The sequence below is a fragment of the Oreochromis aureus genome, linkage group 19 (assembly GCF_013358895.1).
Source record: "Oreochromis aureus strain Israel breed Guangdong linkage group 19, ZZ_aureus, whole genome shotgun sequence".
NCBI classification, from domain to species: Eukaryota; Metazoa; Chordata; class Actinopteri; order Cichliformes; family Cichlidae; genus Oreochromis; species Oreochromis aureus.
This window is the reverse complement of record NC_052960.1, coordinates 18496614-18512311: the sequence shown is the minus strand read 5'-3', so window position 1 is coordinate 18512311 and position 15698 is coordinate 18496614.

Here is a 15698-nt window from a genome sequence, read left to right as displayed (position 1 = left end):
TAAGAGCGTAAATAACGGAACGGTTCAGGTAAAAAAAACAAAAACGAAAAAACCAAGGAGAAAGTATTTGTGTCTGACTTAAAAGACAGGATGTCTGAAACAAACCAAAGAAACCAAACTGAGATTTTTGGCCATAATGAACAGCACCACATTTAGACAAAAACAAACTCCTCAGTTGCACAAACACCTCATATCATTTGTGAAGCACGGTGGTGGAGGGATGATGATTTGGGCTGTTTTTTATGTAGCTACAGAACCTGGGAGCTTTACAGTCATTAAGCTGGTCTCTGCAAACCAAAGTATTCTAGAGTCAGATGTGAGGCCATCTGTTCGATGGCTAATGCTTGGCTGAAACAAGACAATGATCCCAAACCCAGCAGCAAATCTACAACCTAATGGCTGGAAAAAGGAGAATCAAGGAGTTTGAAATGCTGTAATTGGATCCTCAGAGAGCTGTGCAAAACAAATACCTGTAACATTGTAAAGAAGAGTGGGCCAAAATGCCTCCACACCAATGTGAGAGACTAATAAAGTCATGCAGGAAACCATTACTTCAAGTTATTGCAACAGAAGCTGCTTCTACAAACTATTAAATCACAGCACTGCACAAACACCCGTTACAACTTATATATAGTGATAAAAAAAAAGTCTAGCAAAGTCTATACACTGATAAATGTAGCTGTATTCAGAAAAGGTGAGTGCATAAAGCAAACAAAATAAAATGAAATTTTGTATCAAGAAATTAAAAACGCAGCTAGTAGCTCATGGACAGATTTTAAAGCAGGATCTGGTTGTTTTAGCAAAAGAGTGTTTAAGAATCTTTAGCCTTTCACTGAGAAGCCAAGTTTAATTGAATGGCAGTTATAAAACCATTAAGAATTGGTATAGCTAGATGTTGGAAACATTTCCGTGTAAGTGTCAGACTCTGTGTCAGAACAAATATTTCCAAATATCACACGAACATGAAATTTATCTAGGAGTGTCATCACTATCATTTATTCCTGTTTGTTACCTCCCCCTGGGCTAAAAGTCTTGGCCCTTGTTCAAGTGAAACCTCCTTCTCCTGCTCTCTGTCCAGGCATGACGTTACCCTTTTATTTTCTGGTTGACTTGTCACTTGCCGCCAACCCCCATCGCCTTTTTTTGGGGAGTTCATGACTTACTTTTCACTAACATGATGAGCCTCAGTGACTCGTGCATGAACCAGAATGCAGAAAAAGGCCCTTCTCGTCTCCCCCCGTGAATGTCAGCCACTTTGCATATACAGAGTTAAACAGGGGATAGAGGAGAGAACAGATGGGTTTCAGTGCAACAGCTAGTTGACGGCATGAAGGCAGTCGTAAACGCCAAGCAGCAACGGTTGGCTTGAAGACAACAGAAACTCAAGCAGGTACATACATGCCCCACTGAGATCCCGCTCGCTGTGTCACCACAGAGGAGTCAAATATGAGACTGTATGTGCATGCATGTGTGAATGTGTTGTTATAAATGGATTATCCCTGACTGAAACGTCTCCTAATATCACTGGCTCTCTGCTGCTCTGCTCCCACCATCTCGTTCATCAATCACGGTATGAGCAGATGCAGCTGAAGAGCTTTTATTTTCACTTCCTGTGTGTAACATCAGTCCCCACTGTTGTCCATATATTCTCTCAGGCTTATTATTTTAGCCATAAACATGGGAAACGATCTCTTTTGAGTTATATGAGCGAAAAAAAAACTCTTTATATTTTATTATAGATTTGATTTTAAAAGGGGGCTGTTTAAATTGCAGCATAAATAAGGATCACAGTGAAATCAGAATTAGGTGAAACAGAAAGCAGGTCTGATGACACTTTTGACCAGTGTTGCGACATCTCAACCAACATCTCGCCCTGTCAGTGAACTTGAACGGTACTACTGATATATGATTTTAGCCATTTATGTATGAAGGCTTCACTGTGTCATGCTGACACTTGTGAAAGTGAAAAACAAACAATAACAGGTTAAGAGTCCATCGATGTCAGGGTTCCCACACATTGGCCCACATGCTTGAACCAGTCCACCAAAGGGACCAGTCCAGCCCCCTGGATTGCAGAGAAGTCACTGATTATGGCTTTTAAGACAATGATCTGGTATTTCTAATGCAGTGACACTCAAATTACAACATATGAATGTTTACATTGGAGAACCCCTACACTGGATTGTACAGTGATCTTAACAGCTTATAAATTCAGATGCACTACAAAGTAAGACATAATACATGTGTTAAAAATTAAAGCCGAAATGCAGAAGCAGTGTTGGAGCCTTTTTGATTTTATATGAGGGTAAGTAGCACCAAGGTGCTTTTAATCAAATGCATTTGATTAATTGGTTTTCAGCAAGTGAAGTGTGTTCAGGTGCATTCAGGTGCATGTTAACACGATGCTAAGTAGGAAAGACATCAGCATTGACCTTAGAGATGCAATTGTGCCTTTCCATCAATCCAGGAAGGGTTATGAGGCCATTTCCAAGCAATTTAAAGTCCATCTGTTACGCATGCCCTCAGTGTCTTTCCTCATTCATCATCTTATTATTCTCTTGTCACCCGCATTAACCTGCTGTCTCACTTCTCTGATTAAGTAATGACTGGGTGACCAAGGCTCACAGCACACATAAAAACAAACAGAGTTACTGGCAGTCCTGTTTCAGGCTTTTTTGCTCATAGAAAATGCAAAAAAATCTAAGAGCTACATCTCAAAATCTACAAGTCTCAGTTAGCATGTTAAATGCTAGTTCATGACAGTTCATTTAGAAAAAGACTAAACAAGTAGAGCTTGTTTGAAAGGGTTGCATGGAGAAAGTCTTTTCTCTGGCAGCGTGATTTATTCCATCTGGTCTTCTGGAACAATTCCCTTTGGACAGATAAATCAAAGGGCTCTTGTACCAACTTTCAGGCATGGTGGTGGTTATGATTCGGGCCTGTTTTGCAGCACAGTTACTGGGCAACCTTACAGTCTTTGAGTGAATCATGCACTCCTCTGTATACCAAAGTATTCTAGAGTCAAGTCTGATGGCTAAAGCTTGACTGAAATCAAGTCATGAAACAGACCTAAACCTGACTGAAACGCTGTAGCAGGACCTTCGGAGAGCTGTGCATAAGTGAACCCCAAAGAAATGAAGCAATGTTGTAAGGAAGAGGGGGCCAAAATCCTCCACAGTGATGCAAGACTCAAAAAGTTATACAGAAAACAATTGATCCAAGTTATTGCTGCTGAAGATGGCTCTAAAATAGAATAGAATAGATTAGAAAAGCCCTCTATTGTCATTGTACGTGTACAACAAAATTGTGGGTGCTCCACACTAACTGTGCTGGAATAAAATATAAATCGTAGAAAGCAGGAATAGATAGCAAACAGGAGAAATATATACAATCAGAAGAGAAAGGCACATATTAGAGAACATAAAAGATGCTGAATCGGTGTTTTTCACACACTGTGTCTGCATTTTGGCTCAGTTTGTGATACATAAAAAATGGCATAATGTGATATATCATGTGCTGCTGTTTGTCTCAGGTTATACTTACCTAATTTTGAGACCTGCTAGGGTCCAGTTGATATTTTATCATGGCTATGAGAGAGGGTTTACTTTTGTTTTACCATGACTGCAGATCCGCTGTGTCATTTGTAAACCTTAATGTGCATGCAGTGAGAACAGGCTGACTGAATGTGGGAAAACTGATCCTACATTATATGCTTACATTGTACACTTCATTACATTTTCAGTATTTGAACAGTAGTTTTTAAATTTCGGTTTACCTGCCACAAGCTAGGTTGTATGTGACCTATGAACTAAAATTAGTTTGACGCATTTTAGCAAAACATGAAGCTAAATCCATAATTACTGTCAGTGTGAGCCTGTTGTTTTTTTACTAAATGAATTTTCCAGAAAACATTTTAGATGTTGCTTCAGTTTCCTGCTTCCTCTTCACGCACATTTCAGGTTTGGCAGCTAATCTTGTCAGAAAGGATTCCTGTCTGCTGAGTGTCTCACACAGGTCGGGTGTGTGGGGGTGAGCATAAATGTGTACCTGAATGCGAGCGACAGATCTCAGAGCACGTACATAATCTGCAAGAACATTTAGCCAGTGCTTTGATGGAAAGTAACCCAGGAAATGTACTGTAACACGCTTAGCCATGCACACTTCTAAGATATTTGTTTCATAATTGATTAAAGTAATCTGCTTCCTACAGTATGTCTCGTATTTTTTGCAGCAGGTACTAAAATCTGATTTTTAAGTGGAAATGACTAACATTAGCCAAAGTTTTTTTTTGTAAATAAAAGTTATCGTATCATTAAATTATTCCTCTGCTAATTAATAGCTAAAAGCTAAAATAACACCACTTTTGCCACCTGTAACAATAATATGCTGTTTTTGCATTACTAATTGCAAAATACAACAGTGGCAGGGTTGTTTTGGGCATTGCGGTTGGATTCATTTGTAACATACATTCACTAGCCACTTTATTAAGGACATCTTTTTAACCGCTCATTAATGGAAATATCAGCCAATCACATGGCAGCAGCTCAGTGGAGCTCAAGGCATAAGACAGGCTATAGATCACCTGTCGAAGTTCAAAACAAGCATCCAAATGGCACAAAAAGGTGATTTGTGAGTTTGAATGTGCCATGGTTGTTGATCTTTTTCAGAAACTGCTGATCTGCTGGGATTTTCCTGCACAACATCTCAGGTTTACAGAAAACAACCCGAAAAAGAAAAAAATTCCAGAAGACAATCCCTTGTTGTTTTCAAAGGTTAGAGTTAGGACAGTTGCCAGACTGCGCAGAGGTGTTTGATAGGCAACAGTAGCTCAAATAATCTCTCATTACAACCAAGGTATGCAGAATAGCACAAGGGCTGAACAGGTTGAACATTGAAGCAGGTAGTCTGCAGCTGCAGAAAACCACACTATGTGCCACTCCTCTCAGCTAAGAGCAGGAAACTGCAGTGCAACGCTCCCAGGCTAACCAAAACAAAAAGGAGAAAACTGGAAAAATGTTTCCTGGTCCAGTAAGACTTTCTGAATGTAGCGTAAACAACATGAAAGCTTCGATCTATCCTGCCTTATATCAGTGGTTCAGGCTGCTGCTGGTGTAGGGGATATTTTCTTAGCACACTTTGGGTCCCTTATAACCAACTTAGCAACATTTAAATGGCACAGCCCACTTTGGCATTGTTGATGATCATGTCCAGCCTTTTAATGACGATTGCTTCCAACGGCATAATGAGCAATCTCAATCCAATAGAGCTCCTTTGGGATATGGTGGATCTGGAGATTTGCATAGCTGACAAATCTGCAGCGACTGTGTGGTGCTATCATGTTAGTCTGGACCAAAAAGCACTTCTGAAGACAATAGGAAGGACAAAAGACAAAGAAGTGCAAATTAGAGGCACTTTGCAACATTTCGACAGCTTAAATTACTTGTTATTTGTGGCAGTCTATAAAGATATACTACACTGATATAATGAAGGAACATGAGATTAGATGGGAATACTGGCATTTTTCAGTGAGCCAGGTCTTTTGGCTCAGCTCAGCAATAAGACGCCCTGCATTTAGTGATGCGTCTGTCAGTCGACTTTAGCAATGCTCAATCTAATTAGTGTAGTTGCACCTAACTGTATGTGTGTTATTCATAATAACTGTATTTTTGCATTATGTTTGGTGTACGTGTGTTCTGTACACATTCGGCCTCTTTAACCCAGTTGTTGAGGCTTCACTTGAGATCATGTGAGTGGTTTCATAGCAGGGACATTAACTCAGTATTCAGTCAGTTCATGGTGTGCACTTGGAGGGCCAGTTGGTGACAAGTTACACAAAATAAATTATAGCTATGAGAGAAAGTGGGAAAAGAAGCAGACTGACTTGTGACTGATCCATTTGCTACGTTTAATTTCCTGACAATATACAGAATGATTGAAATTAGCGCCGTCTTGATCAGTTACAATACAAAAAGAATCTGCATTTCGTTCATATTTATATGTACTCTGACTTTTAAAAAAAAGGAAAGTCACTGGCCGTGATTGCTGCTTGTGCAGGTGAAGTAAAATCAATCACAGCAGAAACAAAACTGGACTGGGCAGAATGGGAGGTTGAACTAGGTGACAAGTGGCAGAGCTTGTTTGGCAGTCTCTCACGCTTTCTTCAACAATAACCGCCTTCACTGAAGTCAACAGGCCTGTCCCATCTATGCACGTCTTCCCCATAGAGCGAAATAATCCTCGCATTGTTGTTTGTGCGTTTCTGTAGGCACCTGTAAGTCACAAGACTGCGATGAGTAAGGTTAAAGTGTTATCAAGACGAACAAAAAAGACAAAAAAAAAGACTTCATTCGGTTGGACTGAACCTCACGCTTTAAATTTGACATAACAAGACAGATTCACTTTTCACCTAAGCTACATGATAAGATCAAGACATTTTCACTGAGAGCTCATCTGATCAGGATTTTAGATCAGCAGAAAATGATAGTTGAACTCACCTCTTAACTATAAACGTTCTCAAAAAGCGCAGAGCCTGACAACAGAGAAAAAAGCAGTTTTGGACAGATAATATCTCAAAACACTAAACTGAAAAGGAGATTTCTTTATCTTTTCAGTGGGTGAATTTTAAGATTTCATCTTATCTCAAGAGTAACGCCTGCTCTGCTTATGGAATACATGTCTGTATATGTTTTAAGTGGAGTTGGGAAAATTTTCTGTACATGTTATTAAAGCAGCACGCTGCCGAGGTCAAGATCGCACAGGAATGCTGCGACTTCTGTTTACCAGCATTCCTCAAACAGCCAACATTAAGTGGACTCGGCTGTTTATAAAGGGCTCGCGCTACTGTGAATACAAAACAGTTGCAAGTTGTCACTTTTTAGGGGATAAACAAGCATCAAAAGGAAATGGAAGAGGCTGCGCAGAGCGAGCAGCGATGAAGGGGAGGAAGTGTACAAAATAATGTCCTCGTGTTCAAGATTTGAGTGCAGCTTGGGTAAACAGCATGCAGCTCTGAAGCATCCATTTGATGATGGAAAAGTGATCAGGTTACTACTGATTGATACTGTTGATACTACTGATTGTGCAGCTGTTCACAGATTATCACCTCATCTTGACGCCGGTCATTGTTCCTCATATTTTATACATATTTTGTTAATTGAGCTGATGGCCGTTTGAATCTCGAGCTGTGCAGCTGTCATGCACAACTATTCTTCTTTAATATCCCAGAAAATATTTCATGACTTCTCTATTGTGAAAAAACTCATTACGTAAGTCTCATAATTTCCACTGTATTGCAACACTTTAGTTTAAGCCTGAGGTTTATTTCATGGTATTCTGACAATCTGTTTATTTCTTTTAGTAGCAGCAAAAGATACAACACTATAGTTTGATATGTAGATGACACAACCGTGGTGGCGCTCACCACCAAAAGTGATGAGTCTGCATATAGAGAGAAGATACTGAGGTTTCACAGAGTGGTGTACTGTCAATAATCTTACACTTCAAAAAGACAAAATAAATTATTATTGACTTTAGGAGGAAGCTGGATGTCCATGCACCAATATATACAGTTAGGTCCATATATATTTGGATGCTGAACAAGTTTTGTTTTTTTTAACCTGTCCATAGAAACATATTCTAATTATAGTTATATAATGGACATGGATATAATGTGTAGACTCTCAGCTTTCATTTGAGGGTTTCCACATTGAAACTGGATGCAGGGTTTATGAGTTTCAGATATGTGCCACCCAGTTTTTAAAGGAACCAAAAAGTAATTGGACAATTAACTCAAAGGTTAACTCATGGGCAGGTGTCGGCAATTCCTTCATTATGTCATTATCAATTAAGCAGATAAAAGGCCTGGGGTTGATTTGAGGTGTGGTGCTTGCATCTGAAAGATTTTGCTCTTAAAAGACAACATACAGTCAAAAGAGTCTTGATTCAGGTGAAACAAGACATCCTTAAGTTGCGAAAATAGAAAAAACCCAGCTGAGAAATTGCTGCAATAGAAGGAGTGGCAAAATCTACAGTTTGGTACATCCTGAGAAGGTGAAAAAGCACTGGTGAACTCAGCAAAGTAAAAAGACCTGGACGTCCACAGAAGACAACAGCGGTGGATGATCACAGAATCATCTCCATGGTGAAGAGAAACACCTGAACAATAGCCAACCATGAACACCACTCTCCAGGAGGTCTACCAAGTCTACCATAAAGAGTAGACTGCATGAAAGTCAATACAGAGGGCTCACCCGCAAGGTGAAAGTCACTCATAAGTTTCAAGTATAGAAAGGCTAGATTGAACTTTGCTAAAGGACCTCTAAAAGAGCCAGCACAGGTCCTGAAAAACAATCCAGAAGGATGGCAAATATGGAGAAGGCGTGGAACAGCTCACGATCCAAAGCATACGACATCATCTGTAAAACAGGGCGGAGGCAGTGTGATGGTTTGGGCATGCATGACTGCCAGTGGCACTGAGACACTAATGTTTATTGATGACGTGACTCAGGACAGAAGCAGCCAAATGATTTCTGAGGTGTTCAGAGACATGCTGTCTACTCATTGATTGGGATGCGTTTCATAATAAAGATGGACAATGGCCAAAAACATACAGCCAAAGCAACCAAGCAGTTTATTAAAGCAAAGCAGTGGAATATTCTTGAATGGCTGAGTCAGTCACCAAATCTTAACCCAACTGAACATGCATTTCACTTGCTGAACTTCAGACAGAAAGGCCCACAAACAAACAGCAACTGAAATCTGCTGATAACAGGATTTTCAACCAAGTATTAGAAATGAATATTGTATTGCCAGTTAATTAATTTGTCCAGTTACTTTTGAGGCCCTGAAATAAAAGGCTTGTGTTAAAAATGTTTTAGTCGCTCACATTTTTATGCAACCTTTTTGTTCAGCCCACTGAATTAAAGCTGAAAGTCTGCACTTCAACTGCATCTGAGTTGTTTCATTTAAAATTCATTCATATTCATTTATTCATTGAGGTAATGAGCAGAACCAAAATTATAAAAACAGTCCAAATATGTACTGACCTAACTGTATCAATGGGGAGAAGATGGAGAAAGTGTTGACATTTAAATTCTTGGGTACCTTTCATGGACAGTAAACACCACAGCCCCCCATATACAAAACATACAGGTACAGGAGTAAATCACAGTGTGCACTTTGAGGGACTTTAAATATACAATAATGGACTTTTTTTATCAATACAGGCAGGGTCAGTGAATGTATTGCATGATGGAAACACTGGGAGATTGTGATGTATGCTGTGTATGCATGAATTAAATTAACTGTTATTATTTCTATTTCTAGCATAACTTATTTTTTATTCTTATTTTTATATATTCATTAAGTGTGATCAACTTAATTTCATTGTATATTTCTTTATAATGACAATAAAGAATCTTGAATCTTATATCTGGATGCTTCATAATGGTGTAAATGCAGTTTTAAAAATCAGGATTTGGCTTCAGTTTTTATTGTTTAGTAATTATTTAAATGAGCTATCTCAGAGTTTGTGAAACATTAATAAAAAGACTGAGAGCAGCAGGGATCTCTGATCATGTGATCTGATGACTGTGGTGGTGGTAGGGTTGTGTTATTGCGTTGCTTTTCAGCACAGAATTAAATGCAGTTATATACAGTTCGTTTTTTAGGAAACTCATCGTTGTGAGATATGGGAGATGGTTCACCTCTGACAACCCAGGAGGTCTTTGGACTTCAGACAAACTGTGCAGCTCCACATGTTTGATTTAGCAGTTTTATGCCAAAAAAAATTGATTTTTGTCTCACTGGCTGGAATCAAACCAGCAACCTTTCACTTGCCAAGTGACTACGCTAACCACTACACACTGGAGGAACCTTAAACAGACAAATTTATCCAAATTCCTGAAGATGTCACTGTGCTGTTTTCACTCTGAGAGAAACTGAGAGGATCTGGAAAAGAAAAAAAAAGGGATAATCTCTCCAAATCCATGCGTGCAAATCTTGTAAAGACAAACACACTCAAAGCTGCAACTGCTGATAACAGAGCTTCTATAAACGGATTACATGAAGTGTCCTTAAGAGTTTTTTAACAAATATTTTTGTTACTTTGGATTGCTCAGATTAGTCTGATAAAATCAAAGTTAAAGAGCAATAAAGTTGGCAAAAGTGAAGGGATCTGATTGAGCTTTACAGCTGTACATAATATATGCGTATATTAAATCAATCTTATATATCTATATATATATATATATATTTATATATGTATATATGTATATAATATATCATATATGTGTACTGATCAAACTCCTCTCATGACAAGTATAGCTCAGTGAAGTGCTCTGCATTCAAATGTTGTTAAGAAAAAGGGTCTCTTTAACAGGTCAAAATGGTCAGTAATATCTGCAGCTCGGGGCTAAAACATCCGCAGTGTTGTGAAGCAAAACACAGACACACGAACACATCATTAAGAATCCCAGAATCCCATAACACCTGGAAAAAACACCGGCTCCTTTCCCTCTTTCTGTGTGTGTGCGTGTTATTAGTATTAGTGCAAGTGTTTTAGTTGCCACGGAGCAGCATGCGGGTCTGCTGTGCCCTCACTCCTCGTGGCTGTTTTTACTGTAATCAGTGGGAAACATTGTGATACCATCTAACCCCGACCTCAGCATAAAAGATTACTGTGCTGTTTCCATCAGACTCTCCAACTGTCCTTCACTTAAAGCTTCTAAATCAAGAACTCATTGAATAATGACTGATTGCAGTTTTATAGGCATGGTGACCATCCCACAATGTCAATATAACATTTGTAGCTCAAACTAATCTGTCGCCAGTTTAATACATGTAAATAGATTTACGCGGCTCGCATCACTTTCCGTGCCGAAAGGCTCTGTGCACGCATACGTCCGTTAACATTTAGCCAGAAAAAATGATAATGATCTTCAGACACATTACAACACTGTTTCATTGTTCGCAAAGGGTCGCCCACCTGTTTAACCAATAATAACACCCTCTACCGTAGGACCTCAGTACAGTTAGAAATGCCGCCTGCTCAGACAAGTGCTCACATGCTGGACAAACGGGGTGAGGATTTGCATCTGATTTCCATCCCAGTTATGTGCCTGGAGTGTGCTAGGGATAGCGTTAAACACCAACCGACTTCGAAGATGAGAGGTATGACAGGGGAGGAAGATGGAAAAAGTGGGCACATGAGGCAGGTGATACGAGCATGCTGACAAGTTGAAGTCGTTGGAAACTGTTGGAAAACTGCACCGAAAAATAAACTAAAGGTGCATTTAGGCCGTCTTGTTTTCTACTCTTTCTATGTTTCTGTCTCTCCCAAACACTCATGACATCATCACTTTGCCTCAGGCTGTTGAACAAGTACAAGGAGACTGGCCTGGGTGTGGGTTCTATGGAAGCTCTTTTCTGCAAAAAGTTATTAAAAAATAAATAAATAAAATCGAGTCAAACAGTTTGTGATCAAAATAAGAAAGCCAGTCAAAATTAGGACACTATATTTCCTCATTTTTAGGCACATGAATATAAACTCATAATTATGAGAAAATGTCATTAGATCATCAAGCCATTAAAATTCATTAATATGGGACTGTACCATATTTTATGGGACACAAAGTCATAAATATGATATCTAAGCTATTAGAACTTCACACCCTGAGCCCCTATCCTGGTATGGCGAAATTCCTTTTTGGCTTTCCTGCAATTTCTACTTCATTCTGCTTAATAAGTGTAAAATAAACCCCCCGTGCCCATATGTTCTCTTCTGTGTCTTCTATTCAAAGATAGTGCTCAGTTTTTGTGCTATTCCACATAGGAGAAATTTGAAATGCTTCCTCAGTATTTCATAACAAGACATAATTATGAGACGCAAAGTCATGATTGCGGTTATTTGGGTGACGAGACTCTAAGAAGCTACATGTAGGGCAAAGAGTGTTTCATACTATTAAATTTCATTCGCTGCTCCTTTGAGCTGTGAAGTGCACAAATACATACAATCGCGGGCTCTTTATAAAATATTTGTATGTGCCGTACAGATGTCGGCACTCACGGTACCCTAGGCAGTGTTTATGCAAAATCTCATCAAGAGTGTTCCACTTGCCTAGGAGGCGATGGGGAACATACAAACAGAGATAGATGCACTACAATCATTACAGTTTGATGTTGTTAGGAAAACTGGAAATAGACATAGTGATTCAGTTAAACATGTGCAAACATACATGGAAATACACACAAGATAAAAATAGAGTTTGTGCAATTCTAAAAGAGTTTGACTGTCTGTATTTGGTGCGACCACTTTTATTCTTTAACACAGCCTGAACTCTCTTAGGCAAGTTTTCTTCTCATGTCTTTAAGCAGCCTTCAGGAATAGTTTTCCAGGCTTCCTGAAGGACGTTCAAAGCTCTTTTTCAGCTGTTGGCTGCTTTTTAATCCATTCTTAGTCATTTATTTTTTTAAGTTTACAGCAAGAGTAGGAGTAACAAATCCTGTCCTCCAAAAAAGCAGAAATGATTCCTGAAAAACGTCTGATGTCTTCAGTTTTTTGCTTTAAATGCACCAATAACGCTGATCAGATTCTTTCCAACTGGTTAATTGAAATATGACTGTACTTTTCTGTGTTCATAATTCCATCAGTTTTGACGAGATCCACAACACCAAAAGATTTGAACCAAAAGTGTCAAACTCACTCGATAAGACGCTTATTTTCAGTCCAGTTCTTGTGTAATTTGACATACCTCAGCCTCTCCCTGTTTCCCTTTCTTAAGAATGACTTCTTGGCAGCCACCCTTTCACTGAGAACATTTCTGCTGAGGCCTTCAGGTCCTGTGTCAGGTCTTTGTTTTTTAATATTTCTTAAGGACTTTCAGATACTGTTCATCCACTGTACATCATTTTAGGCCTACCTTCCCTGCTTGTCCAGTTTCTTCAATTTTTTTAAGGATGCACAAGTTTGCAGCTGTTTAGGAGTCACCTTGTTGATGGAAAAATACAATTTTATGCCAGTTTAACTGGAATTTCTACTAAAGAAAATGACACAAATTGCGAGACAGGCTGCTAGTAACAAAGTGCCTGAAGATATAATTCAAAATTGCTTCTTTGCTAAATTCTCTGTTATGTGTCGACACAACACTGGCTCATCCCTTAGGTTAGGCGTCTTTTTTATGCTTGAATGACCTATAGGTCAGTGTTAAGTGACTCAACAAACAAACAAAACACTTCTCTGAAAATGGTCAGGTGCTGGAAGAACTGAACCAAAAACCAGTGAAAAACAGGCAATGTCCAAAGAAAACCTTTAAAAGACCTTCACAAAGCCTGGAGAACTGTTGCTCAAGCCCACTACATAAAAATTACAAGAAAGTTTGGCTCCTTGGAAGCAAAATACAAAGAAATGAGGGGTAGCTGAACAATTTTGAATGGAAATATGCATCACTTGGAGGTAAACACTTCATTTGAAGCAAAAAAACTCAAGACATCCGATGTTTTTCAAGAATAATTTCTGCTTTATTTGGAGGCGGGAGGACAGGATTTGTTACTCCTGCTCTTGTTGTAAACATAAGAAAATAAATGCACCATTCATGAAAAGATTTTGCCATGTAATACTCGGGTCACGTCATCAGATGTTGTCGTGTAGTAAAAGAATCGAACTACGTAGTGACTAAGCCCACGCCTTCCTGTCTGGACCACACTGAGAACAGAGACCTATTGATAATTTAAATAATTGCACAAATGTCACCAAACAGATCTCTTAAAGTCCTCCCAGGAATGTTAAATTTGATTTAAATCTCATTATTTGAAGGTGATTAACTTTAAGTTATATGAGATGCTTTTTGGTGGCGTGGACATAGATCTCTTTTTCAAACAAAGAGGGACTTTCAAAAGTCTGGATAGAAAGAAGAACAAACCAAACAGCTCTGAATCAAAGCATTAAGCTATAGAAAGTCCCCTTTGACTGTCCTTCAGGCAGTCTGAGAGACAAAAAGATGCATCAAAGGAGAATTGTAAAGTGGGAGAGGCTTATTTGGACATCCCCAAATTAAAACGAAAAGAAGTTTTAAAGACATTCAGTTCACTTTAAACCTTTCAGCAGTTCTTAACAACACATTTTTAAGCTTGTTCTTTTACACTGTTGTTCTTTCACCACTATCCAGATGAAATGTGTCTTCTACGTCCCAAAAGTGATTCAGCAGGTCTTTTCTCAGGTCTGAACCCGTGCTTTCATCCACATTCTGCTGTCTTTGGTCTGTTTTCCCTATATGTGCTCTGTCGAGTCAGCATCAAGCGGCAGCTACCATCAACAGCGCAGCTACATGTTCCCAGCCTCCCCTCTCACACACACAAAGCACCACACACACATCCTCACATCCCTCCCTTATTCTACTATCCCATGTCTTCAATGCAAACACAAATAAGCACCAGCAGAAGCAGGTGTCCTTGCACTGGGATAAATAAACAGTACACCAGGATCCAGGAGCAGGAGGTTGTGTCTGCATGGGAGTGTGTCAGGGATGTGGGGGGATGGGTAGGTAGTTAGGCTAGGTGGGGTGGGGTGGGGTGGGGTGGGGTGGGGTCGTTGGAGAGTTTCTATGTAAGTGTTTGTGTGAGGGGGAAACTTTGAATATAACTGATAGCATCTCTTAAGACCCTTCTATCGCTAACAAAGCTGTTTGTTTTCGCTCAGACTTGCTTTCCATCTTGCTTGTTTTAGAGTCATCTCATAGCTCACAGCTAATTGCAGAGCATTTGGCAATCAAACAATCCTAAATGTGCTGTATAGACACATGACCAGTAATTTATTCAAACTTTTATGCGTGACTGCCAGTGCTAGTGTGCGTCTATTCCAAGCTCTTGGTTCAGCGGTGTCATCACTTTATTTGCACTCTTGATGTGGCTTTCAGGACTAATTTGCCTGTTTCTTACCTGCAGCTGTGCAGACTGATGCTTATCTGTCCTCTGGAAGAAGATAAACAAGCTTCTGTATCATCATCTAGTAGTAGAGACACAGGTGGGACGAAAGGTGTACTTACAGTTAAACAGAATGGAAAAATTGCCCCCAGCTATGTGAGGGAATCCGTTTAGGTGAGTGAGGGGTCCCATGACTGGAACTTTTTAAATTCAGTTTCCTGTTGCCTTCAAGATACCCAGAAACTGACACAAAAAAGCCCAAAGCATAACTCTTTACTTGCTTTACAGTTTTATCATCTTGTTTTATTGCACTAAGACAGATTACTGTGAGCTTTTGTAATCATCAAAGATGTTTCATGTAGTAAATACTGATACACATGGTTTTATTTCAGGATCACTGATACACCACTTGTGATATTTGTCATGTCACTTATTCATAAATCTGACAGCACAGGTAAATATCGGCCACTGACGTCAGTAGATGGCATCTTTTTTGTTGATATCATTCAATAGCAGGTCCGATACTGGCGATACCCATGTTTCACTATTATATCTGTGCATCCCCAAAAAATTAGTGTAAACTATCTTCTTACGATGTTGTCACAGCAGCTTCTGTGTGACTTGGCATCGTTGCTGCAAAATTGTAATAATCTGATACTCAAACATCTTTCTTGGAGCCAGCTGGCTAAAAGGTTGGTCCAAATTTTCATACAGGCCATAACACACAATTCAGATAATTTCCAAACCATTCAGGGAGTGCTTTCGCCTTATGGATAGAGGTC